The following is a 27,778-nucleotide window of genomic DNA, read 5'->3' as shown; positions in this document are numbered from 1 at the left end:
AGTGGACCGTGTGTGTGAAGGGGAGCTTTCACACACAACGGTTTCTTCCAAGCCGTGTCTAATGCTGCGCATGCGCACAGCATCACACACAGCTCAAAGCCGTTGTGTGTGAAAGACTCTGCCAGTTTCTCCCGGATGGTAAAAAGCTGGACAAAGTTTGTCCGGCCTTTTGCCATCCGGGAGAAACCGGCGCGTGTGTTACAGCCCTAAGGGTGCATTGAGGACCAAATTTGGGAACCACTGCCTTATATTCAAAAATAATTTTGCTCTTGTACTCACATATTGTACTCAAATACTTTACATCACTCACATACAGTAGTGTAATAATGTAGAATTCACAATGGACTTATTGGTATATTACTGTATGTAGCTCATATGTCACACCCTTTTAACATTATTTTAGTTTCACCTTTATGTATTAAAGGGCTTTGGAGTAGTTTTCTTGAAAACTGCTCCAAACTCTTTAATTGTCTTTTTTTTTTTTTTTTTTTTTTTAGTAACCACATTGCATTTCCCATACTTATAATAGGACATGCAATTTGTACAAATTACGGGGGGGGGGGGGGGGGGATGAATTGTCAAAAAAAACACCACAGTGAGCCCTGTGACAATTACGCCAGCCTCAGGGCACACTGCAGATTTGCACATAGCTGATCACACATAGCTGATCATACTGCCGGATCACACATAGCTGATCATACTGCCGGATCACACATAGCTGATCATACTGTTGGATCACACATAGCTGATCATACTGCCGGATCACACATAGCTTATCATACTGCCGGATCACACATAGCTGATCATACTGCCTGATCACATATAGCTGATCATACTGCCGGATCACACATAGCTGATCATACTGTTGGATCACACATAGCTGATCATACTGCCAGCCACACATAGCTGATCATACTGACGGATCACACATAGCTGATCATACTGCCTGATCACATATAGCTGATCATACTGCCAGATCACACATAGCTGATCATACTGCCAGATCACACATAGCTGATCATACTGTTGGATCACACATAGCTGATCATACTGCCGGATCACACATAGCTTATCATACTGCCGGATCACACATAGCTGATCATGCTGCTGGATCACACATAGCTGATCATACTGCCGGATCACACATAGCTGATCATACTGCCGGATCACACATAGCTGATCATACTGCCGGATCACACATAGCTGATCATACTGTTGGCTCACACATAGCTGATCATACTGCCGGCCACACATAGCTGATCATACTGAAGGATCACACATAGCTGATCATACTGCCTGATCACACATAGCTGACCATACTGCCGGATCACACATAGCTGATCAAACTACCGGATCACACATAACTGATCATACTGCCGGATCACACATAGCTGATCATACTGCCGGATCACACATAGCTGATCATACTGCCGGATCACACATAACTGATCATACTGTTGGCTCACACATAGCTGATCATACTGCCGGATCACACATAGCTGATCATACTGCCGGATCACACATAGCTGATCATACTGCCGGATCACTCATAGCTGATCATACTGCCGGATCACACATAGCTGATCATACTGCCAGATCACACATAGCTGACCATACTGCCAGATCACACATAGCTGACCATACTGCTGGATCACACATAGCTGATCGTACTGCTGGATCACACATAGCTGATCATACTGCCGGATCACACATAGCTGACCATACTGCCGGATCACACATAGCTGACCATACTAGTGACTGTAGACTCCCAACTCCCGGAAACTTTTCCAAAGTTGCTCCTTAAGTGAGGAGGGGGGTGGGGTATGGCTGTCAGAACTCCCATGTCTAAAAGAAAAGAATGCTGAGTGGACCTTACTTTTTTCATGGAGGCCTCCAACCAATACATTCTAAAGACATGGATAAGCTTCTCTAAAAAGAGTGAGAATAACCTGTAGGTCTTTTTTGGCTGCAGTGGATGCAACAACAAATTTTTTTTAGCTCCTTAGGCACATATTTTTTTATTAATAATTTGTCCATTATTTTTCCTTCTTTTTATTTCCTTTTTTAATTGTTGGCATTATTTATTATTTACTCTGCGATGGAAACTTAAAACAGGACATGCAGTGCAGCTTGCATATGTGACCTGACAATGTCAGGTCATGGATGTGTGATAAGCCGTAATAGAAAACCAGCCTATCGCCATGTTTTATTAAAAAATACCTCACGCAGTAGCAAAAGGATAAATAGAAGCAAATTAAAATTGTATGAAAGTGGAATGCCCTTAAAATAAACTTTGTAAGACACAGCAGCAGTAAATTTTTTAGGTTACGGCTTAAAGTGTCGGCAGTCAGAAGGTCGACAATGTCTAGGTCGACATGGTCAAAATGTCGACATATTGACATGGAAATGGTGATGCATTACAAGGCCGATGAGTTTTGATGGTTTTTTTGGTGTAAAAATTTCCCTTCTAGCTCACATGGCACGTTTCGCTCGCCATGGTCCAGGAAAGGTGTCTCGCTCTGCTCAGCACAGGTTACCATTCCTTATTGCAGTCCACATGGGTGGTAAAGTATGAAAAAGTACTAAAAATGTTTCAAAAATCAAAAAAACTCATGTCGACCATATGCTGTGTAGACCATTGTCAGGTTAACTATGTGAGCATGTCGACCTTTTGACCATGTCATCCAAATGTATGTCGGCCATTTGGTGTCAACCTATTGCTTGTCGACATTTAACTGTCGTCCTAACATCCAGATACCCCTTTTTTATGCCAACTACCTACAATACATTGCCGTTTCTATAATGGGTGCAATGGGTGCGGTGCACATGGGCCCCTGGGTCCAGGGGGACCGACACTGCACCCATTGCACCCATTTTAATACTTACCTTTCCGGAGTCCAGCGCCGGGAGCTGTGATTGCACCGGAAATCACAGCCATAATGGCCGCTACGCATGCGTGGTAGCCAAATTGGTCTCTGGATCATGGCGGGCGCCATGTTTTCGGAGACCTGCGCATGCGCAGTAGACTCCGGCACAATGCCGGAGTTTACGGCGCCGTGCAGAGGAGGGGGCCCACCCGGAGGTGCACACGGGCTCCCTCCTCTGTAGAAACGCCCCTGCTACAATTACTAATAATTTTAAATATCTACTGTTAAGGATTGTACATTTTGTCTACATACAGTAATTGTAAATGTTACTGAAGAAACGTGTATTTTTAGCTGTATCTTCCCTTTAATAAAGAGTGTTTGTAAAATACTGCAAAACATTTTATATCTCTATTGACATTTTGTTTGATCTACAGAAAAAAATAAATCATATTTACTGCATTATCTAAACTCATATGGTAAATATCATTTTTATTTCGCACGCTAATGAGAATATTGAAAAACATGTACAGCTATTTTCTGCTTGACCATCTGGCTTTATTTACTTACAGATGTACTTATCTTTGTAACACTCATCTTGAGCTTTTCACTTATTACATTTTATGTGGAAGTATTTATCAAAGGATTATAAATAACAATTATTATATTGGGTTTATACAACAGTTAAAGGGATTCTCCTATGCTTATTATTTTTTATTATTTTATCGATTCATCCACCATTTCTAACATGATCTGTTATTATAGCAAAGAACATTATACATTAGCTATAAATAGTATATCCCATTTTGCCCGCTTTAACTTTTTATTTTCTTAGGTCATGAAATCAAAATGTATTTTTGTAAATTCTGATCACTTACCAACATAAAACATTCTATAAAAAATGAATAAAAAAATCTTAATAAAAAATACAAAATTACATCATCATGACAGCAAAAGGTACTGCACAATCATGAAGCAGATGAGAGCAAAGAAACTATTCATGAGAGCTTACAGTCTTGAGGAAGATGGTAATACTGAGACAATAGGTGCTTGAGGGATGGGATGGTAGCCAGTAGAAAACAGTTGATTACATCAGTATTAACTTGTTTTCCTGAGATGCACCTAAATAATCCTTAGTTGTCATCAGAGGCTGTATAATTAATTGACTGGAGTCAACTTGTGCACAGTTTAAGCTATCATAGTGAAGTCTCACTAAGATGAAACGCGTTGGGACTAATATTGTACCGGGATATTTTCCATGGACAGATAAGCGCTTATTTTATGTTCATCTTGTATATGCTCTACTTACTAGTTTTTCATTTCACTGCCAAGAATAAACCTATTTAATACAAAATTACTCAATTTGTATTATTGCATCCTTTTGGGACCAGAAGGTTACTAACTTTGGGTTACATCATTTTGAAATTTATGTTCTTATTGCAGTGTTTTTTAAACAATGCACACTAATGCACACTAATTTTATATATGCTGATTTACATGGTGGTCACATGACTGAAGACATAAAAGAAAGATACGTTTTAAACCAGCTACTTTGGGTTGGGTGGATCGTCTATTAAAAAACGAACACACTATTAGGCACTCCATTGCTTCTTTTTTAGTGGATGATTGACCAAAAAGCATCTGTTCCCACTCTATGGGTGTCGTGGACACCCACGAGTGGGAATAGTCCCTGTTAGTCGGCACGCTGACTGACGGTATTTTGAGGGTGTGGGATGTAGGCATCAGAATTGAGACCGTCGGTCACATAACTACATTTCTAATGGGGCTACGACTGATGTTTTTAGCTTCAGAGCTAGCGGCAATTGTATGTTTGGCACAAACCTAACACTTCACACCATGCCAGGATCATAATCTCTACTGTGAAGCATGGCATTGGTAGCATAATTCTATTTGGATGGCCCTCTGCTTCAAGGATTGTAAAACTTGTCAAAATAGAGGACACATTGCTAAAGCTGCTTCTACCAAGTATTAAATAGGACCACAAACACTTATGCAATCAAATCAGTTTTTATTTTACTTTAAAAAAAATTAGTAATGAAGAAAATAGTTGTTTTACAGTAGCAATTGCATTTTAATTCTACAATTAAAAAAATAAAATAAAATAGGGGTGAATTGTGAGCTCATTGGAGCAGGGCCCTCTTCCCTCCTGTTCTCACAGCCCTCTTCTCCCACACTTCAATTACAGCTCTCTCCTACTGTACGTATCAAATGTCTTCTCTTGCTCGTGACTGTGGGGTGTATTCATGAAGCAGTGAAAAGAGTGGAGAAGTGAGCCTGTGGAGAAGTTTCCCATGGTAACTAGAGATGAGCGGGTTCGGTTCCTCGGAATCCGAACCCCCCCGAACTTCAGCCTTTTTACACGGGTCCGAGGCAAACTCGGATCTTCCCGCCTTGCTCGGCTAACCCGAGCGCGTCCGAACGTCATCATCCCGCTGTCGGATTCTCGCGAGGCTCGTATTCTATCGCGAGACTCGGATTCTATATAAGGAGCCGCGCGTCGCCGCCATTTTCACACGTGCATTGAGATTGATAGGGAGAGGACGTGGCTGGCGTCCTCTCCGTTTATAGTTACTGTTAGTAGTTAGTTAATCTGATTGCTGCTTAGCTTATTGTGGGGAGGATTGGGGAGAGCTGTTAGGAGGAGTACAGTCAGTGCAGAGTTTTGCTAGTTTTTTTTAATCCGTTCTCTGCCTGAAAAAAACGCTCCATACCATATCTGTGCTCAGCCTCAGTGTGCTGCATGATATATCTATGTATATCTGACTGTGCTGAGTGCTCACTGCTCACACAGCTGAATTGTGGGGGAGACTGGGGTGCAGTTATAGCAGGAGTACAGTGCACACTTTTGCTGCCAGTGTGACTGACCAGTGACCACCAGTATATTGTCTGCCTGAAAAAGTTAAACACTCCTGTGGTGTTTTTTTTTTTATTCTATAAACGCATTCTGCTGACAGTGTCCAGCAGGTCCGTCATTCATTATATTATATAAATATTTACCTGCAGTAGTGTTATATTTTTTTTGTTCATCTCTATCATCTTTATTATCTCTATATTAGCAGACGCAGTACGGTAGTCCACGGCTGTGGCTACCTCTGTGTCGTCAGTGCTCGTCCATAATTGTATACCTACCTGTGGTGGGGGGGTTTTTTTCTATCTTCTTCATACTAGTAGTTTAGGAGTCTGCTGACAGTGTCCAGCAGGTCCGTCATTATATTATATATATACCTGCAGTAGTGATATATATATATTTTTTATATCATTATCATCTCTATACTAGCAGACGCAGTACGGTAGTCCACGGCTGTAGATACCTCTGTGTCGTCAGTGCTCGTCCATAATTGTATACCTACCTGTGGTGGGTTTTTTTTTTTCTATCTTCTTCATACTAGTAGTTTAGGAGTCTGCTGACAGTGTCCAGCAGGTCCGTCATTATATTATATATACCTGCAGTAGTGATATATATATATTTTTTATATCATTATCATCTCTATACTAGCAGACGCAGTACGGTAGTCCACGGCTGTAGCTACCTCTGTGTCGTCAGTGCTCGTCCATAATTGTATACCTACCTGTGGTGGGTTTTTTTTTCTATCTTCTTCATACTAGTAGTTTAGGAGTCTGCTGACAGTGTCCAGCAGGTCCGTCATTATATTATATATACCTGCAGTAGTGATATATATATATTTTTTATATCATTATCATCTCTATACTAGCAGACGCAGTACGGTAGTCCACGGCTGTAGATACCTCTGTGTCGTCAGTGCTCGTCCATAATTGTATACCTACCTGTGGTGGGGGGGTTTTTTCTATCTTCTTCATACTAGTAGTTTAGGAGTCTGCTGACAGTGTCCAGCAGGTCCGTCATTATATTATATATATACCTGCAGTAGTGATATATATATATTTTTTATATCATTATCATCTCTATACTAGCAGACGCAGTACGGTAGTCCACGGCTGTAGCTACCTCTGTGTCGTCAGTGCTCGTCCATAATTGTATACCTACCTGTGGTGGGGGTTTTTTTTTCTATCTTCTTCATACTAGTAGTTTAGGAGTCTGCTGACAGTGTCCAGCAGGTCCGTCATTATATTATATATACCTGCAGTAGTGATATATATATTTTTTATATCATTATCATCTCTATACTAGCAGACGCAGTACGGTAGTCCACGGCTGTAGCTACCTCTGTGTCGTCAGTGCTCGTCCATAATTGTATACCTACCTGTGGTGGGGGTTTTTTTTCTATCTTCTTCATACTAGTAGTTTAGGAGTCTGCTGACAGTGTCCAGCAGGTCCGTCATTATATTATATATACCTGCAGTAGTGATATATATATATTTTTTATATCATTATCATCTCTATACTAGCAGACGCAGTACGGTAGTCCACGGCTGTAGCTACCTCTGTGTCATCAGTGCTCGTCCATAATTGTATACCTACCTGTGGTGGGGGTTTTTTTTCTATCTTCCTCATACTAGTAGTTTAGGAGTCTGCTGACAGTGTCCAGCAGGTCCGTCATTATATTATATATACCTGCAGTAGTGATATATATATATTTTTTATATCATTATCATCTCTATACTAGCAGACGCAGTACGGTAGTCCACGGCTGTAGCTACCTCTGTGTCGTCAGTGCTCGTCCATAATTGTATACCTACCTGTGGTGGGGGTTTTTTTTCTATCTTCTTCATACTAGTAGTTTAGGAGTCTGCTGACAGTGTCCAGCAGGTCCGTCATTATATTATATATACCTGCAGTAGTGATATATATATATTTTTTATACCATTATCATCTCTATACTAGCAGACGCAGTACGGTAGTCCACGGCTGTAGCTACCTCTGTGTCGTCAGTCACTCGTCATCCATAAGTATACTAGTATCCATCCATCTCCATTGTTTACCTGAGGTGCCTTTTAGTTGTGCCTATTAAAATATGGAGAACAAAAATGTTGAGGTTCCAAAAATAGGGAAAGATCAAGATCCACTTCCACCTCGTGCTGAAGCTGCTGCCACTAGTCATGGCCGAGACGATGAAATTCCATCAACGTCGTCTGCCAAGGCCGATGCCCAATGTCATAGTACAGAGCATGTAAAATCCAAAACACAAAATATCAGTAAAAAAAGGACTCAAAAATCTAAAATAAAATCGTCGGAGGAGAAGCGTAAACTTGCCAATATGCCATTTACCACACGGAGTGGCAAGGAACGGCTGAGGCCCTGGCCTATGTTCATGGCTAGTGGTTCAGCTTCACATGAGGATGGAAGCACTCAGCCTCTCGCTAGAAAAATGAAAAGACTTAAGCTGGCAAAAGCACAGCAAAGAACTGTGCGTTCTTCGAAATCACAAATCCACAAGGAAAGTCCAATTGTGTCGGTTGCGATGCCTGACCTTCCCAACACTGGACGTGAAGAGCATGCGCCTTCCACCATTTGCACGCCCCCTGCAAGTGCTGGAAGGAGCACCCGCAGTCCAGTTCCTGATAGTCAGATTGAAGATGTCAGTGTTGAAGTACACCAGGATGAGGAGGATATGGGTGTTGCTGGCGCTGGGGAGGAAATTGACAAGGAGGATTCTGATGGTGAGGTGGTTTGTTTAAGTCAGGCACCCGGGGAGACACCTGTTGTCCGTGGGAGGAATATGGCCATTGACATGCCTGGTGAAAATACCAAAAAAATCAGCTCTTCGGTGTGGAAGTATTTCAACAGAAATGCGGACAACATTTGTCAAGCCGTGTGTTGCCTTTGTCAAGCTGTAATAAGTAGGGGTAAGGACGTTAACCAGCTCGGAACATCCTCCCTTATACGTCACCTGCAGCGCATTCATCATAAGTCAGTGACAGGTTCAAAAACTTTGGGCGACAGCGGAAGCAGTCCACTGACCAGTAAATCCCTTCCTCTTGTAACCAAGCTCACGCAAACCACCCCACCAACTCCCTCAGTGTCAATTTCCTCCTTCCCCAGGAATGCCAATAGTCCTGAGGGCCATGTCACTGGCAATTCTGACGAGTCCTCTCCTGCCTGGGATTCCTCCGAAGCATCCTTACGTGTAACTCCTACTGCTACTGGCGCTGCTGTTGTTGCTGCTGGGAGTCGATGGTCATCCCAGAGGGGAAGTCGTAAGACGACTTTTACTACTTCCACCAAGCAATTGACTGTCCAACAGTCCTTTGCGAGGAAGATGAAATATCACAGCAGTCATCCTGCTGCAAAGCGGATAACTGAGGCCTTGGCATCCTGGGCGGTGAGAAACGTGGTTCCGGTATCCATCATTACTGCAGAGCCAACTATAGACTTGATTGAGGTACTGTGTCCCCGGTACCAAATACCATCTAGGTTCCATTTCTCTAGGCAGGCGATACCGAAAATGTACACAGACCTCAGAAAAAGACTCACCAGTGTCCTAAAAAATGCAGTTGTACCCAATGTCCACTTAACCACAGACATGTGGACAAGTGGAGCAGGGCAGACTCAGGACTATATGACTGTGACAGCCCACTGGGTAGATGTATTGACTCCCGCCGCAAGAACAGCAGCGGCGGCACCAGTAGCAGCATCTCTCAAACACCAACTCTTTCCTAGGCAGGCTACGCTTTGTATCACCGCTTTCCAGAATACGCACACAGCTAAAAACCTCTTACGGCAACTGAGGAAGATCATCGCAGAATGGCTTACCCCAATTGGACTCTCCTGTGGATTTGTGGCATCGGACAACGCCAGCAATATTGTGTGTGCATTAAATATGGGCAAATTCCAGCACGTCCCATGTTTTGCACATACCTTGAATTTGGTGGTGCAGAATTATTTAAAAAACGAGAGGGGCGTGCAAGAGATGCTGTCGGTGGCCAGAAGAATTGCGGGACACTTTCGGCGTACAGGCACCACGTACAGAAGACTGGAGCAACACCAAAAACGCCTGAACCTGCCCTGCCATCATCTGAAGCAAGAAGTGGTAACGAGGTGGAATTCAACCCTCTATATGCTTCAGAGGTTGGAGGAGCAGCAAAAGGCCATTCAAGCCTATACAATTGAGCACGATATAGGAGGTGGAATGCACCTGTCTCAAGCGCAGTGGAGAATGATTTCAACGTTGTGCAAGGTTCTGCAACCTTTTGAACTTGCCACACGTGAAGTCAGTTCAGACACTGCCAGCCTGAGTCAGGTCATTCCCCTCATCAGGCTTTTGCAGAAGAAGCTGGAGACATTGAAGGAGGAGCTAACACAGAGCGATTCCGCTAGGCATGTGGGACTTGTGGATGGAGCCCTTAATTCGCTTAACAAGGATTCACGGGTGGTCAATCTGTTGAAATCAGAGCACTACATTTTGGCCACCGTGCTCGATCCTAGATTTAAAACCTACCTTGGATCTCTCTTTCCGGCAGACACAAGTCTGCAGGGGTTCAAAGAACTGCTGGTGAGAAAATTGTCAAGTCAAGCGGAACTCGACCTGTCAACATCTCCTCCTTCACATTCTCCCGCAACTGGGGGTGCGAGGAAAAGGCTCAGAATTCCGAGCCCACATGCTGGCGGTGATGCAGGGCAGTCTGGAGCGACTGCTGATGCTGACATCTGGTCCGGACTGAAGGACCTGCCAACGATTACGGACATGTCGTCTACTGTCACTGCATATGATTCTCTCCCCATTGAAAGAATGGTGGAGGATTATATGAGTGACCGCATCCAAGTAGGCACGTCAGACAGTCCGTACGTATACTGGCAGGAAAAAGAGGCAATTTGGAGGCCCTTGCACAAACTGGCTTTATTCTACCTAAGTTGCCCTCCCACAAGTGTGTACTCCGAAAGAGTGTTTAGTGCCGCCGCTCACCTTGTCAGCAATCGGCGTACGAGGTTACTTCCAGAAAATGTGGAGAAGATGATGTTCATTAAAATGAATTATAATCAATTCCTCCATGGAGACATTCACCAGCAGCAATTGCCTCCACAAAGTACACAGGGAGCTGTGATGGTGGATTCCAGTGGGGACGAATTGATAATCTGTGAGGAGGGGGATGTACACGGTGATGAATCGGAGGATGATGATGAGGTGGACATCTTGCCTCTGTAGAGCCAGTTTGTGCAAGGAGAGATTAATTGCTTCTTTTTTGGTGGGGGTCCAAACGAACCCGTCATTTCAGTCACAGTCGTGTGGCAGACCCTGTCACTGAAATGATGGGTTGGTTAAAGTGTGCATGTCCTGTTTATACAACATAAGGGTGGGTGGGAGGGCCCAAGGACAATTCCATCTTGCACCTCTTTTTTCTTTCATTTTTCTTTGCGTCATGTGCTGTTTGGGGAGTGTTTTTTGGAAGGGCCATCCTGCGTGACACTGCAGTGCCACTCCTAGATGGGCCAGGTGTTTGTGTCGGCCACTTGGGTCGCTGAGCTTAGTCATCCAGCGACCTCGGTGCAAATTTTAGGACTAAAAATAATATTGTGAGGTGTGAGGTGTTCAGAATAGACTGAAAATGAGTGGAAATTATGGTTATTGAGGTTAATAATACTTTGGGATCAAAATGACCCCCAAATTCTATGATTTAAGCTGTTTTTTAAGGTTTTTTGAAAAAAACACCCGAATCCAAAACACATCCGAATCCGACAAAAAAAATTCGGTGAGGTTTTGCCAAAACGCGTTCGAACCCAAAACACGGCCACGGAACCGAACCCAAAACCAAAACACAAAACCCGAAAAAATTTCCGGTGCACATCTCTAACCAATCAGCTGCTCCGTACAATTGTATAGTATGCAAATTATAAATGTTAATTCAATGCTGATTGGTTGCCATGGGCAACTTCTCCACTGGCTCACCTCTCCACACTTTTCACTGCTTCATGAATAGACCCCTGTATCTCTTCCAGTGGCTGCCTGCCCCCAGTAGTACACTGATTAATCCTTTGCTTCCTGACATCTCAGCTGTATTGTGTACTGAGAATTGTGGTGCTAATTGCTACCTGTGCTCTGCTTTTCATTTATTGTAACGTAAAGTTCTGTGTACCCTGTACTGTTCTAGTGTCTGCTGTATGTACGGCGCTGCAAAACACTTGTGCGCCTTATAAATAAAATGAAATATTATTATTATTATTATTATTATTATTATTATTATAGCAGTGAATGGTGTTATAACTGCAACAGTCACCAGAATTATTTTCATAGTAATTATGTCATTGTGTTTGTAGCAAAGTAAGTTATACTGGGTGGGAAAAAATAGCTAAAGTCTTTGTAAAGCAAAGTGAGGCTAAATGTAGCTACACTGTGTACTGTAAATTCGTCCCACACACACACATTTACTGACTTAATACAAATCCCTGGTGTGGCTCATCCAGATGCCACAGAATGCAGGATAAGAAAAGTGTAAAAGGGCAGGAAATAAACATCCATTGTGTCCATATAAATATATATAATTGTCACTTCATAGAATGTTATTTACCGATGCTGGTTTTAACCACTTGCCTGGCACTAACGTATATGAAGTGAAAGCAGCAGAGGCATAACTGTGGGAGGCAACGGAGTTGGCAGCCACCAGGCTCCTACTCTGTAGAGGGGCAGCCCCACTCCCATATGTTCATCAGCACCATTCAATTAAGCTAATTGATAGCCCCTGCTATCTCTTCCTCCCTGCACCTTACAAGTCACACCCTCTTTATTATAGACACACACACATTTTACAAGTGTCATACCTATGATTAGAACCCATGACCTATTACACTGGAAGCAGACACCTTACTGATGAAGCTATTTGCTCCTGTATATGAAGCATGAGAATTCTAACTATATGAAGTTACTTCTCTGACAATTACACGTAATTACATATAGTTAGAATTCTCATGCTCCCTATACAGGAGCAAATAGCTCAATCAGTAAGGTGCCTGCTTCCAGTTAATAGGTTGTGGCTTCTAATCCTGTGTACGACACTTGGAAAATAATTGTCAGAGAAATAATCAGCATTGTGACTGAGCAGATCTATGTAGTGTGTGACTGCATATCTATCAGTAAGTGTCTGCCTTCAGTGTAACAGGTCACAGGTTCCAATCAGACAGGCAGGCAGGCATATATTTGGGGGGGTGCACCAATATTTATCTTGCCTCCGGGCAACTGGATCAAACTTACGCCACTGGATTGATGCCATTTATTTTTATTTTGGAAACCATTATTAATGTGTATAAAATGTATTTATTTCCTGGATTTAGGGTAGAAACAATGTCGAAAACAAGGGTGTGTTAGGTAATTTTATTAATAATAAAGTACTTTATTGCATTTACTGTGTGTATAAAGTGTTTTTACAGGTGAACTACAAGTCAAAAGAGGACCTGGGGGCTATGGATATGCTAGAACTTGTAGTACTGGTACTTTTTTTCATTCCCAATTCCCCTAGGGAATTTAGGGCCTGATCGGGTTAGCGTACAAGTGCGATTGTGGGGGCACTGCACATGTGTAGGACCTGTTCTGCGCATGTGTGCAGTGTCCTCTAAGCCCCAGCTTGATTAACAGGCTGCGGTTATTTGGTGGTAGCGACCAGGTCTGTTCCTTAAAACTGAGGCTTGTCACCTCTGTTTTGTAGGACTGCAGAAATCAGTATCTGTGTTTGGTGATTTACTGACCTCAGCTGCGGACTTGAGATTATCAATTTTCACGCAGTATGATCTGATGGTGCATCTTAAAATGGATCAGCAGACTCTGGAAGCAGGCAGGAGACATCTGGTTACCCCAGATGCCTCCTGCCACATTTGCATATTAGCTGTACGGTATTGTGGCTGTGCAATATTGTACAACTCTGAATCAGGCCCTAAGTCCTGTGCAGAACAGGCTAGTAAATATTACGGAAGAGGAACCCACCACTGTGTTCCCAGACTCACCGGTCTTACCTAGTGCTGGTAGCAGCTTTTGCAGGAACATCACACACTGTTTGTCCTCACAAATTTGTCTCTAGTGGACTATATACACCAATCCTGCCAACACTTTTTGGGGCATGCTTTTTTTTTTTTTATTTACTTATAATTTCTATGTAGCACCATCTTCATGTGTTCAGGCTGTTACAGTTGGTAACAGTTAGAACCTATAACCAATAAGTGACAGTCGGGAGTAGTGATATCAGAGTTGGGGAGCAGGCAAGGAGTTCCTCCACTCCTCGTGTGAGGAAGAAGGTGAGGCCATGGTGGCTGCTGTGATCCCTATCCAACACCCAGGACAGGAGGTGAGCTGCTGAAAAAAAGCCGCAGTACCTCAACTAAAGAAATGGCTCAATACCCATGATTGGGTAATGGGGGAGAGTCTCTGTGTTGGAAGTCCTCTATTAAAAGGAGGAGTGGCTAAAGCAGAGCCAGAGTCAGAGAGAGGGGATGGTCTCTGTATGTATTTACAAGAGAAGGGAGCACTATAGTGTAAAGAGGGGAGTTGCCTTTTGGTGGGATAACCCCTGTGTGTGTTTTTGGAAGACATCCTGGTGGTGTAGCAGCTGAGTCTGTGTGATAGCTGCTGGAGATAAAGAGTTATATGTGAACACTGCATATAGGTGATTCAGTAAGAGTTGCATAAAACTACAGTTGCAAGCCAGCAAAGGGCCATATGGACCTGTGGGCGGTGAGATGTGTAAAAGAGCTTTGTAGAAATACAGGCACAAGCAATGAAGGACCAGGTATACCAGGTGCTACCAAATTCTTTAGACAGTCCTCACTAATATATGTAATCTGACATGTCCACGTTATGTGCTGCAGGGAGACACGTTTTGCTGTAACACGCATGCCGATAGTCAGCATCAGCTATTTGCACCAGCCCTCAGGCAGCCACAATTTTTCTGCTTACCTACATACAGTACATATGCGGTGTGTCAGCACTTGTAGTTTGCTCTATACAAGCTGGTAGATGTTCCCGAGTCCTGAGGTCACAGCTACAGTGTATTGCTGCCGGAGCTGTGTACGGATCTTTGACCCACCTTCTCCCTATGCAGAAATGCAGATGCTTCAGACTGCTAGAACGCGAGAGCACCAGCGCAGTAGGAGCTGCCCGAATCAGCATACAAGTTTCTCTCACTCCAGATGTCAAGTGATTAGTCTCTCTCGCAGAAGCCTTGGTCCCTTAGGCTGGGTAAACACTATGCCAATGGGTCTGCTGACTGAGTGGCAAATTTGGTAAGCATACACACTTACCAAATCTGGGCAGGCATTTGAATGTGTCCGCCCAGCTGTAATGTAATTTTCGTTGGTTCCTGCGACAGACATATGGGACGGTCGGCTGCCCAAATAGCCAGACATGCCAATATATCACCATCAGCTGTGCTGCAGGGCAAACCTGATATATCTTTGAACAACTTAGTTCACAGACATATCGGGTGTACACACCCTCCGATGAACTACCAATATATTATACTGGTCAACTTGATTTTTTTCACAAGAAAACTGAATAGTGACTCTAGTGCCGTTTTAAATTCTGAATTGTAATTTGTGATTAGAATTTTTCCATCAGGCATAGTGTGTTTGTGACAGTTACTTTTCTTTTTTCAGATTTTAGCCTGTCAGTACCTGTAGCGCATGTTGCTGATATGAAAGAGACGTATGAAAATATGAATTTGCTGTTAGAAAAATTCCAGTATGAAAAATATAACTGGAATATCTGTGGTGATTTGAAGGTCATTGTTTTATTGCTTGGTTTGCAACTTGGGTACAATACTAAATTCTGCTGTTTATTTTTGTAGACCAGTGTTATTCCTCGCTTGAACAAACAAGATGTCATTCAAATGTGTACCCAGCTTAACTCTTGTGTCTCAGCCTCCAGTGCTTCATACTACAGTATTTGGCTACTTTTTCACAGATCTAGATTTGTCCCTGACCTGATTATTGCCTAACTTCTTAGAAATTAACTCATTTCTGAATATCTGTTGTCAAACTCTGGATTTATATAAGACCTGCTTATGGATGTGTCCTGAATATACTGCATATAAGACTTTAGTGGGATTTTATTGGAACTGTGTTTTACCTTTTGTCTATTGGATTTACAAACCTGCTAAAGTTAAGCCGGGTACATACAAGAGCAATGTGTACCTGGTAGATATTGCGGGGTATGCACGGAGGTGACTGAGCGACAAGAGGTGCCATGCTGCCAATATGACGTTTCGATTCAGCCGGAAACGACATATCGGCCAAGATTGTCTAGTGTGTACTGTACCTGGCTTTCCTGTAAGTCCAGAGGAGATTATCCTGTAGCCATCTGAACAGGTGAGAGGCTTTTACTTATTACCAGATATTGTAAGCATGTTTCATTATACGCAGTGACGTAACTACCATGAGTGCAGCTGCTATGGGTCCCGGGCTGCTACCAGGGCCCTCTGCTCCTCCCAAGGCCCGCTGCTCCCCCTACACCCTGCCACTGGGTACTTCTGAGGCCCGTCGCTCCCCCTTCACCCCTGCCCATGGGATAAACGGCCCCCTCTGATAGCACCCCCTGCAGCCATGGAGGATGTGGCAGGGGGTGGGGAGGCTCTACCTGGCAGGATCCGAGCACAAGCAGCAGAGCAGTGCAGTGTCACGATTTGCGCTGATTTAGGGGGTGGGGCCTAATTCTGTGAAGCCCCGCCTCCATCAGAGAACTCTGCTGTAGCAGATAATGTATTTCCTGCTCACTACCCCCCTTCTCTCTACCCTCGCTCTCTGCCATGCACTTTCTCTCTTGCTACACTTTCTCTCCCTGATACTGTCTCTCTCACCCTCACTCTCTTCCTGACACTGTCACCCTGACACACTTTGTCACTGTCTCTCTCCCTGACACTGTCTCTTTCTCTCCCTCTTTCTCTTGCACTATATCTCCCTGTCTCTCTCTCATTCTCTGACACTGTCTCTATCCCTGGCACTGTCTCCTGTCTCCCTCTCTCCCTTTCTTCTTCCCTGACACTATCTCTCTCTCACTCTCTGCCCGACACTCTCTCTCTCCCTGATACTGTCTCTCCCTCTCTCTCTTACACTATCTCTCTCTCTTTCTGGCACTCTTCCTCTCTGTCGCTCTCTCTCTGTCACTGTCTGTCTACCCCCTGTCTCTCTTTCCTGAAACTGTCTCTCTGTCCATCCCTGACACTGTCTCTTTCTCCTTCCTTCCCTCTCTCTTTCTCCCTGATACTGTCTCTCGCCATGGCACTGTCTCTCCCTCCCTCTCTCTGACTGGCACTGTCTCCCCCTCCCTCTCTCCCTGACACTGTCTCTCCCCCTGGCACTGTCTCTCCCTCTCTCTCTATCTGCCTGACACTGTTTCTCCCTCCCTCTCCCTCTGCCTAGCACTGTCTCTCCATCCCTCTCTTTCTGCCCGTCACTATCTCTCCTTCTCTTCCTGACACTGTCTCTCCCTCACCCTCCCTGATAGTGTCTCTCTGTCTCCCTAATTCTTTCTCTCTCTCTCTCATTATCTTTCCCTGTCTATCCTTGACACTCTTACTCTCTATGGCTCCTATGTCTTTTTCTCTCACTCTCCCTCGCCACACTCGTTGTCCTTCTCCCACTCCCCTCACTCTCTCTCTCCTGCTCCCCTAAGGGGCATTGTAGTGACAATAGCGGGAAGGGGGTGCCCTTTCAAGATTTTGCTATAAGGCCTTCTAGTTACGCCCCTGATTATACGTTGACACTATAATTATGAAATACAGTTTTGTTAACTATAGAGACAAATATCTGTTATCCACGTTACACTGTGACTTGCATTAGCGGGAACATGCCGTTACTTTACTTAGACCCCTGCTCCTCCTATTCCACCTCTCCAGACATAAGGAGTTGTAAGTGGGAGATGCGAGTTACTCTGCATTCTTACCAATGCATGTGGTCTGTATGTGAGAAAATTAAGAGCAAAGTCACGCAACTTACACCAGGTAAACTGCTGCATTGTTCACGCTGCATCAGCACTGGCCTATCTTTGTGGAATTTTTTGGGACTAATCCAAAATGTATCCTGTACTGTACGTCCAATGGGACGATTCCACTGTCAACACGGGTATAGTTACATTCAGCATGTAACAATACTTAGTGCCATCACGCAGCGAATAGTGTAGTGTATGGGGGTAATTCAGAGTTGATCGTAGCTGCAAATTTGTTAGCAGTTGGGTAAAACCATGTGCAGTGCAGGTGGGGCAGATATAACATGTGCAGAGAGAGTTAGATTTGGGTTGGGTGTGTTCAAACTGAAATCTAAATTGCAGTGTAAAAATAAAGCAGCCAGTATTTACCCTGCACAGAAACACTATAACCCACCCAAATCTAACTCTCTCTGCACATGTTATATCTGCCACACCTGCAGTGCACATGGTTTTGCCCAACTGCTAACAAATTTGCTGCTGCGATCAACTCTGAATAACCCCCTATATCGTTACATCGCTTTGTCGTGTCGCTACATTGCGCCATCACATGGTGTGTACCCAGCTGTAGCGTTCCAAGAAAAATGCAAAGATGGAGAGCACTGTTTCAAGGTCTCCTCAGTAATAATTAGCACCACCGGTAGATCTGGCGTGTTAAGCCCCCTACACATTTGGCGATATGCCGCCAAGATGCCCGACAGCCGACCCGGCGGCGGGGGGGGGGGGTGACAGGGGGAGTGAAGTTTCTTCACTCCCCCCATCACCCGGCTCCATAGCAGTGCATGCTAATATGGACAATCTTGTCCATATTGGCCTGCATGCATAAGCGACTGGGTACTAACGAGGAACGGACGCAGGGCCGCACATCGTTCATTGTTGGTGCCTACACACTAAACGATATGAACAAGTTCTCATTCATTAATGAACCCTTTAGTCAATCAACACACCTGTTCTCCAGTTAGGTGATCTGGAAAACATGCACTATTAAGGTTACATGAGGATCGGGTTTGAGAAATGCTGATCTAGAGCACTATGATTTAAAACACAGGTTCTCAAACTCGGTCCTCATTACCCCACACAGTGCATGTTTTGCAGGTCTCCTCACAGAATCGCAAGTGAAATAATTAGCTCCACCTGTGGACCTTTTAAAATGTGTCAGTGACTAATTAATACACCTGTGCACCTGCTGGGTTACCTGCAAAACATGCACTGTGTGGGGTCCGAGTTTGAGAACCCCTGATTTAAAAGACAATGTTGCACAATGATCTAAAATACAATGATCTCTAGAGCTCTATGCTGCAGTAAACTTTGAAACACTGTAATGATCGTGAGTCTAATGCTATTTTAAAGTGAGGGCATATAAGGTTTTGAATACACTTTTAACTAGCCTGTTTTTCAACTCCAGTGTGTACAAGCCCATAATCTTGTAAAAAGTTAGTCAACACAATACAGAGGTTTATCCAGATATGAGTGGAAAAAGTTATTGTGTTGAATATGTAGAGGCATGTACATATGCACAGATACCATTATATATAGAAGCTTTTCTTAGTGAGCCAAAAATAGTTTCCAGAATATTGTTTGTTATATAATAGAGATTTATGTAAATAGAATATTGTGTATAAAGTTTAAGGTGTCGCTTTACCTGTGGTTGTAATTTAAACTTGAGAGTGAACCTACAGTTCTGTAACGATGAAATGCTACACTTTCTCCTATATTATAATGTCTGACCTGAAAGTGACCCTTTGCTGTTATAAAACTGTGCTTAACTTTTAGTGTTGGTTTGAAGGTCCTGTCTGGAAATTACCATTTGTTTTTCCATCTTAATTTTATTTTATACAGAAATTAAAGAAGAGCATATCATAGACTAAACTAAAGTACCATTTGGCAGACGCATTTCCTCCTTTGCAGTATGAGACATAGCATGCTCTGCTAATGGCTCTTCATTCCTAAATCAGTCTCGTGCAAAGTTTGGCCTGTGCTATAGTGTGAAGAAAGGTTTCACAGATTCCTTACAAAATAATTAGACACAGTTTTTTTTATTGGACCTTTAAATCAAATGCTGGTGATGCTGATTTAAGCAGATTAAAGGCAAGACTGGTTTTCTCTGTCTGGTTTTAGTTTTGGCAAAACATTCCTCTGCCACTAGGCTGGATGGCACGGAGTCTATAAAATTCAATAAATTCAGCTGTGCAAATGCAATCATAGTAGTCTACGCAGCTGGTATGGAACTTGTGCAAAAAGCAAAGCTGGGGGGATGTTTATTAGTGTGATGTTCAAAACCAATTCTTCCCCTTGAGTTCTCAACAAGTTTTTATAATATGTAAATGATCTGTTCTGAAGGATGGATAGTTTAGTTTTATTTGTTTTATTTAGTGTATATGTGCGTGTGTATCTGAGTTGGAACAGTCCGTACATAAGCCAGATTTTAAGTGGAGGGAAGAGTAATAAAATGCTACACAGTCCATGTGAGGCAAATGATAGACGAGGTGGATTTTGTCGAGTTGTAAAACACTTCACTTCGTATTGTGTTTCTACCCGTTATTTAAAAGGGAAATGTCTTGCTTGTAGAAGCATTGCCCTTTTAAATATCAGGCAGAAACACGATCCGAAGTGACAGGTTTTACAACCCAACTTTTCATAAATAAACTAAGAGGGCTGTCATTGATGCTCACCTAGTACAGATATTTACAAGCATTAGGTTTCTATCATATAGCAGACATGGTTTTCAGTAATCCACAACTGATCTAGGCATTGGCGTATCTACAGTATAATGGGTGAAGGGTGTGCAGGGACCCACACTGCACACCATGCACCCATATAATTATACTTACACCTCCAGAGTCCCATGGTGGCCAGTGCTGGTGACATAAATCACTGGGAAAATGGCCACCATGCATGCGCAGTAAATATGTTCCCAGCAATAAGGAATGGGCACCCTTTTCCTGGAGACCTGGCATGTACAGTAGACTCTGGCACAAAGCTAGAGTCTACAGTGCTGCAGCCACTCATTGAGAGGAGGGGGCCCTCATGGAGCCTGCACACAGGCCGCCTCCTCTCCGCCCCAGTTGTAAGAAAACAAGCTGTGGTTGAAGTGGGTCAATATAAAGCAGTATGTTATACCGACCTTTCTCTATACTCTATGGGCGGTATTCATTTAGCCGCAGTAATTTACACCGGCTAAGTGGTTTTCCGGGGGCTATACTATTAGCCTCGATAACCGGCTTTTATCCCCCCATGCCGGCACTTATCAAGAATTGATTTCATCTGCCTCAGGCAGGGGAAGCCAAATCCCCGATAAGTGACTATGCAGCAAAAATACATAGGTCCACATATTTTCGCAGGACCTATGTATTTTCGCATGAAAAACTAGTGTTTTCACACAAGATAATTGGATAGGGGGAAAAAAGCGTAAAACACCCATTTTTCACGGCCGCGGCACTATGGCGGGTAATTAGATACCGCCCTATATCTTATTCTCCACTTGGTTCTCCATTATCACTAACAAATTTGTCATTACAGAAATCACAATAGGTGGGTGATTTGCATAGGCCTCTATGCATTTTGGTCTCCAGAAAAATAGATGCCACATTTATACCTCAGTCTGTAATAGAGACACACTGTAAGATGAAAGTCAGTTCACCTGAATGATGCACTGTCAAAAGTTTAGTTATTGCAGCTCAGCAAAATGAACATACAGGATAAGTGGTGAGCACAGAGGCGGTGATTCAGGTCTGGTCATTCTGGCTTGATGGTTGCAATGTACCAATGTTCAGTATATTGCCATGCGTGGGACCGATACTTGCGCATGTGCAGTATGGGTCCTGCATTGTCGCAATCACTCCTACAGGCCAAATTACTTAATAAGTCTTTGTATTTTACTAAATAATGTTAAATCTAAAATTAAGGGTAAAGATTTATTTAAACCTATAGAGTCCCCTAAAGCTTAGCTGCTTGTCTGTCCTGGCCACTGGTAACCATCGATGGTGAATACACCGATGACCATCCCTACTCCTTAAATTTCCAGAGACAGTTCCGTGTGAGCCGTCCAATAGCTCCTCCTTCCTCCCAGTTTGCATGATTGATGGCAGTGGCAGCCAATCAGCTGGCACTAAATCCATTTTCCTCACTTTCTGACAACTGATGGCTGCGCCAACCAATAAGCAGCTGGGAGCCTGCGATGTGCACCAGGTACCAGCAGCTTACATGTTTGATATTGGCAGTGTGCTAATGTATGGGCAGCAAAAGGGTAATGTGCCCTCGCTGGGGGCCGCTGGCCTGTTACACCCCTCCCTGCCTGGGGCACAGTGGGTGGCTAGTTACCCATATATAAGCAAGGAGGGAAGTTATTTATGTCCAAATTAACAGTGGCAGTGAGGGTCGCAGCAGGACAGGTGTGGAGCAGCCACCAATCTCACGCCCTGACTGTCTGTATTTGCACACTGGAGTCAGCTCTCTCGTGCTGCAAGGACATTTGCATTGGTATTCAGTGAGTGACTGACAGATATTTGAAGCCAGGGAGCTGGGCTGCATTAATTGTTGACTGAGTGAAAGCCGAAGCTGTTCAGACTCCCTGCATTGTGGAGTTCTCTTTGCGTGTTCCAGTGTATGTGACAGCTGTCATATAGCAAACTTTGCAGGGAGACACGCACATAGATTTAGTGTTGGGGCAAGTAGGGGGGAGGAAGGCCACAGATCTTACCCCCATTTAGGACTGCAACCACAAATTTCCCAGGCTGGTTTTCCATCTCAATCCGTCCCTGTACACTTGCATAGTTTAGCAAGTCTGTAGCCTGAAAAAGAATAACTGTGATTGCATTTGCGTACAAATCGGTTTCTGGCCCACTATACAGTATAGGGGAGAGATTTCTGATTTTGTGGCCCAGCCATAATTCTAGGTGACTCGCTCCAGACCCACTAGGCACTCTATCAGGGAATGCGGAACCTCCCAACATAATATGACTATACTCCCAGCATGACATTTTCAGGTCAACTCTCTGGTATGGAAAAGATTTTATGACGTGAGGATGGACAGTACACTAGTACAGTACAGAAATGTACTACAGGTTGAGTCTCCCTTATCCAAAATGCTTGGGACCGGAGGTATTTTGGATATCGGATTTTTCCGTATTTTGGAATAATTGCATACCATAAGGAGATATCATGGTGATGGGACCTAAATCTAACCACAGAATGCATTTATGTTACATATACACCTTATATACACAGCCTGAATGTAATTTTAGCCAATATTTTTTGTAACTTTGTGCATTAAACAAAGTGTGTCTACATTCACACAATTCATTTATGTTTCATATACACCTTATACACACAGCCTGAGGGTCATTTAATACAATATTTTTAATAACTGTGTGTATTAAACAAAGTTTGTGTACATTGAGTCATTAAAAAACAAAGTTTTCACTATCTCACTGTCACGCAAAAAAGTCCGTATTTCGGAATATTCCGTATTTCGGAATATTTGGATAAGGGATACTCAACCTGTATTCTGTTTAGGTAGCAAAAGTACTTGTAAACCAAATAATACAAAATGAAGCCTTATTGTTGTGTGCTTAAATTATTTGTGATTGGTGAAGATTAATAGGTAATTTAGGGGTCTATTAATAAAGCAGAGAGTTTTGCGGAAAACAAGGCTTTTCTCTGCTTTGGGCTATTCACAGAGCAGGTTACTGTGGAAAAGTTCCTGACTTCTCCAGCGGAAGCCCTCGCTCCGTGGTTGAATCACATCACCATATAGTACTTTACTATGGTGAGTGCTAATTATGAAAGAACGTAAAGCTCAACTTCTGCTTCTCCATGGCGTTTAGATTCACCATCTCAGGATAGCGTAACCTGAACTTTAGTGCGGAAACTGCAGGGAAGCTCAATGCTTCGCTGCTCTCTGCCCGGCACCTGGCACTAGCTTCATCCCCTGAACTCCCAGCAGACCCTGCAGCCTACTGAGACCTCAGAGGGGACAGAAGACAGCGCAGCTGGAGCCCTGGATACCGGATTGCATCGCCGAAAGGGTAAGTATACATGAATTGCTAAAACTGATGTGATCTATAGTGATAAGTAACAATTCAGTATTAGTTTTCTACATGAATAGCCCTCTTAATCAGTTTCGGGGTAGAAGATTTGTGTAAAAGTTGTAGTACGGGAGGCTGTGATCTAAGTGGGTGGCATGGGGGGCTCACGATGCTGTGATTTCGTCATCATGTCCCATTATACTGCTATACAATACTGTGATTACCAGCTTTGTAAAGAGGGTGTCGGGGACACAAGAATTCCACCCAGACTGCCCATTTCACTCAGAGAATGGACATCCATGGTGGGCCTCCATGAAACTTTTCCAGGCATCTGGGAAAGCCACCAAAGACACTCCGAGAGAATAGACAAGTATGGGCCGTATAGGTTTTGTTGTAGATTGGGAATTGACAGATGGTTTATGCATTGTCACATAAAGTATGGACATAGCAATGGAGCTGAGCTTGGGAGAAGAGATATTTAAAATTTTGCTTTGGGGTCTGTTTGTTTCTAGTTACAGTATTCCCCTGATGAAGTCACTAACTCTATGGTCATGGGTTAAAGTGGTCCGGAATGGGGTGTAACTGCATTCCGTCAATTGTAATAGGAAGCGGCACAGGCACAGGCCTGATTGTAAAGGAGGCTCTGGCTGCCACGCATCCGCCCACCTTGCCCGATTAAGAACAGGCAGCTGCGGCTACTGCCTGATTATGAGGACCTGGAGGCTCAGGTTGGTTGTCCCAGCTGTGCGACGCCCAAATCAATAGAGTTCCACCACCTCTCCAGGACCACTGTCTATGGTGCTATCCCACAACATCAAACTGTGAAAAGATATAAGGTTACTGCTGTATAAAAAAGAAAGAAAAATTATACCTTCCATCATGACTGATTAACTTTTAATATATATGTTGACATATACTCAACATATTACAAATAATGTAATTCTTCCAAGATAACACTGCCGTAGGTTCTCTAAACATAATTTGTAAATGAGAAATTCGATATAGAGCCACATTTATTCTCTCACTTAGCCATATCCCTACTTTCAGTAGTTTACTGTGCTCTCATAAACACATTCCTACAGTAACAAGAAAGGGATTTGGGAAGGCAGATGTTAAATAAACACGGTGAGGAAAATGTGCGCTAAAAGGTACGGATTCTGTGATGTAATTAATTATATTTGTCATCTGGAACTGTATGTTGTTACTTTGTGAGACACTGAACTGAATTTCAAAGGGCTGTATATAGGAAAATGAGCTTCTGATGAAAGAGGCATTTTAATTTTGAGATTGTCAATACAAAAGTATTTTTCTTCCCTGGAAGAACCAGCTACAGTTAACCATGTATGCAGACTGTAAGCAGGGTGTAACTGAAGCTAGCACCTACATCACTGGTGGCAGATGATTAGGTACATTGGCGCTATACTGGTGGGGAGATGATTAGGGGGTGTGGTATGGAAGGTAGATAGTAACTAGGTCGACAGTGTCTAGGTTGACCACTATTGGTCGACAGTAACTAGGTCGACATGGTCTTTAGGGCGACATGGTCTAGGTCGACATGAGTTTTTTATGTTTTTTTGGTGTCATTCTCTTCGTAGAGTGACAGGGAACCCCAATTAGTGCACTGTGTCCCCTCGCATGCTGTTCCAATCGTAGTCCACGTGGATCGTTAAGTATGAAAAAGTTCAAAAAAAGAAAAAAATTTTGAAAAACTCATGTCGACCTTTTGACCTGTCGACCTAGAACATGTCGACCTAGAGACCCTGTCGACCTAGTTACTGTCGTCCAATAGTGGTCGACCTAGATAGTGTCGACCTAGTTACTGTCGACCTAGAGACCGGATCCCATAATTAGGTACATTGCAGCTATACTGGTGGGGCGTTAAAGAGGCACATTGCAGCTATACTAATGCGGAGGTGTGGAGGAACATAGCAGCTATACTGCTGGGTAGGAGAGGAGACGCACTGCAGCTATACTGGTGGGGAGATGATTAGGTACATTGCAGCTATACTGGTGGGGCGTTAAGGAGGCACATTGCAGCTATACTAATGGGGAGGTGTGGAGGCACATAGCAGCTGTACTGCTGGGTAGGAGAGGAGACGCACTGCAGCTATACTGGTGGGGAGATGATTAGGTACATTGCAGCTATACTGCTGGGGCGTTAAGGAGGCACATTGCAGCTATACTAATGGGGAGGTGTGGAGGCACATAGTAGCTGTACTGCTGGGTAGGAGAGGAGACGCACTGCAGCTATACTGGTGGGGAGATGATTAGGTACATTGCAGCTATACTGGTGGGGCGTTAAGGAGGCACATTGCAGCTATACTAATGGGGAGGTGTGGAGGCACATAGCAGCTATACCAGAGCCGGCCCTAGCCAATATGATGCCCTAGACAAGATTTTGGCTGGTGCCCCCTAGCACCACCAATGGTTCCACCTCTGACCTTGCACCTCTTTCCCAGCACCATCACCCCTCGCCCATAGCAGTCCTTATTTTGGGGTTTGTACCCCCTATATTTTAAATAGGAACAGTTCGCACATTTGGCGCACAGCCCAAAAAGGGCTGTGTTTTTGCTGGCAAGGGGCATGGCCACACAATAGTAAGTAACCCCAATTATGCCGCACAGTACTGCAACTTCATTCACATTTGATCATGCAATAGTGTCCATAATTCATATTACATCCCACAGTAGTATCTCTTTACCTTATAAACGTTACTCCTCACAGTAGAGCCCCTTATTCACATTACATCACACTGAATTGCTCCTTATTCACATTACACCACACCCTATTGCTCTTTATTCACATTAGACGACACAGTAGTTCCCTTTCTATACACAACGCTACATAGTAGAGCACCTTATACACATAATGCCACACAGTAATGCCCCTTACACATATGAGACACATTATTAATGTCCTTATAAACATAATGCGCCTTACACATTATGACAACCTTTATTAATGCCCTTTTACACGTAATGTCCCTTACACATATGCCACACATTATTAATGCCCTTATGCACATAATGACACACATAGTGCCGCCTACACATTTGCTGCACATTATTAGTGCCCCTATACACATAAGGACACACATACAGTAGTACCCTGTTACACATGTGCCGCACATTATTAATGCCCTTATACACATAATGACACACATAGTGCCCTACACATATGTTGCACATTATTAATGCATTTAAACATGACACACATAATGCTCCTTACACATATTCCGAACACTACTGCACAACCAACCCACTCACATGCACACAACACTCACACTGCCACTAACACTGTGACCTCTGCCTCTGCTTGAATACAGATGTGTCCTCATAAATCTTGTCTCAATGCTAACGTCGGGCACATTTTTTTTAATGAAAATGCATCTTATTTGCATTACTATGTGGCTAGGATGCACAAGCAGCTTCTGCTGATTAAAATGATATGCAGCATGCCTATATAGTGTGTGAGACTGTGGCTGTATCTGCATATGAAATGCTACACACAGAATATAGGTATGTTGCATATCATTTTAATCAGCAGAAGCTGCTGATGCCCCTAGGCATATCAAATGCCCTAGGCAATTGCCTAGTTTGCCTATGCCTATGGCCGGCTCTGAGCTATACTGCTGGGTAGGAGAGGAGACGCACTGCAGTGATACTGGTGGGGAGATGATTAGGTATATTGCAGCTATACTGGTGGGGCGTTAAGGAGGCACATTGCAGCTATACTAATTGGGAGGTGTGGAGGCACATAGCAGCTATACTGATGGGTAGGAGAGGAGGCGCACTGCAGCTATACTGGTGGGGATATGATTAGGTACATTGCAGCTATACTGGTGAGGAGATGATTAGGTACATTGCAGCTATACTGCTGGGGCGTTAAGGAGGCACATTGCAGCTATACTAATGGGGAGTTGTGGAGGCACATAGCAGCTATACTAATGGGGAGGTGTGGAGGCACATAGCAGCTATACTAATGGGGAGGTGCGGAGGCACATAGCAGCTATTCTGCTGGGTAGGAGAGGAGGCGCACTGCAGCTACTGTA

The sequence above is a fragment of the Pseudophryne corroboree genome, chromosome 1 (assembly GCF_028390025.1).
Source record: "Pseudophryne corroboree isolate aPseCor3 chromosome 1, aPseCor3.hap2, whole genome shotgun sequence".
In the NCBI taxonomy this organism is placed as follows: domain Eukaryota; kingdom Metazoa; phylum Chordata; class Amphibia; order Anura; family Myobatrachidae; genus Pseudophryne; species Pseudophryne corroboree.
This window is presented reverse-complemented; position numbering follows the sequence as displayed.